Source organism: Primulina huaijiensis, chromosome 14 (assembly GCF_012295235.1).
Source record: "Primulina huaijiensis isolate GDHJ02 chromosome 14, ASM1229523v2, whole genome shotgun sequence".
Lineage (NCBI taxonomy): Eukaryota > Viridiplantae > Streptophyta > Magnoliopsida > Lamiales > Gesneriaceae > Primulina > Primulina huaijiensis.
The window spans coordinates 1,480,854-1,482,778 of record NC_133319.1 but is presented as its reverse complement, the minus strand read 5'-3'; positions in this window follow the sequence as shown (position 1 = coordinate 1,482,778).

Sequence of the window (1,925 nt, the reverse complement as noted above, 5' to 3'; positions counted from 1 at the left end):
ATATTGTTTATTTTATTAAAACATGATATTTAGATAATATTTACTGAGATAGTTTTTACTTTTAGATAAGTTATAGATAATTTGGAGAAAATATTAGAAAAAAATAGAGAAGTACAAAAATTACTAATAAACTCACACCAACAAAGTTAAATAACAAATATTATAAAATTTAAAACTGTTAGTTAATATGAGTTGCTCAAATTTAATAATATAAGTATAATATACATATTTTTTTAATTAACAAATTATATTATATATCTAATTTACAGATATTTAATAATTTAGAACATCACAGATATATCTCATTAATACTAATTAAATACATTATGGATATTTGATCTATTTAAGGTAACTATTTCATTTCAATTATTTTAAAATATGAATAACAAACCAAGCGCGTTTCATATTTATGTATACAATCCGAAACACTTAACTTCCATACAAAAAAAATAAGTTAAACGTAATTTTTTATGCCTCAAAATACAAATTAAAGTTGTTATTAGAAATATAAAATATATTATACTATAATGACTATTACTTAGTCAAACATTATTTACTAATAATCAATTTCAGGGCATGCAGGAAATTAATGAGAAATAAGGTATATAAAACGTGGTAAAAATATATATTTATTTTTATGTTTAAAATTTTCACAGACTGGGAAATTGCTGAAAAATTCCAGTACGCCGGAATACGCTGCAAGTCCGTCTTTTCTTATGTGTTTAACACAATATTCAGTGATTGCTCGATGTGATACATTGTCTTTTTGAAGTGTACAAGCACCACCTTCACGACCATTTATTTAATTTGTTTGCTACTTTATTTTATAAATTTTAGGGATAATATGTTTTCTTATTCGTGAATTCGGTCCATTATATAATTGAATTTCAGTTTTAGTCGTATATCTTTTAATTTTTAGTAATTTTAGTCATTTTTTAGTTAGAGTGTTGACGTTATACTGCAACGTTAGCGACGCATAAAAAAATTTGATACAATCGCTAAAAAAAATAAAGATATTTGACTAAGACCGAATTTTGATAACATGACATAAAAGATCAAACTCACAAAAAGATAAATATAACAAAATCAGTTTTTCCTAAATTTATTTTTAATTCTAAGGATCATATAAATAGATTTACCTAATTATTATTGTCGACACTTCAAATATATATAGCATGTTTGCCAAGAAACGACAATGACAAAAGGAAAGCTCACCCACACGTCAGGAAATAAGCATTTTTCATGTTTTGTCAACAAATACAAATATGGAAATTAGATTTTAAAAAAATTATTTTTAGAAAGCCTATCTTGTATAGATATAAATTTTTTTTTAAAAAAAAGAAACATCTAAAATTAAGATGCAGAGGAGAGAATATAATTACATTTTTTTTAATACTCTTTAAAATAAAAATATACATATTTTTTTAACAATCATATTCAAATATAAAACTAATTTCATTTTAAAAACTGTAATTAAATAAAGTATTTTCAAAGCTGAATTTTTTTATATCCAAAGATAATTTTGAATGTAACCTCTCAGAAAGAGCAAAAACTTGTGTGAGACGGTCTCACGAGTCGTATTTTGTGAGACTGATATCTTATTTGGGTCATCCATGAAAAAATATTAATTTTTATGTTAAGAGTATTACTTTTTATTGTGAATATCGGTAGGGTTGACCTTATTTTTGAGATCGTCTCACAAGAGACCTTCTCTTCGCAAAGATAGGCTGTTGAAAATTTGCGAACGGAAATATTTTTCTTGTTAGTTTTAACAGTAAAATCCTCATATAATAATTTTTATACCGTCGCGTTTTTATTAAAAGTGCACTAATTTTGTTTCCTTGTAAATGATTATTATATTTAATTTTACGCAGCAGATAATCAGAGAAAAATTAGTGTTAATGATTAGCTTGACATTATAATAT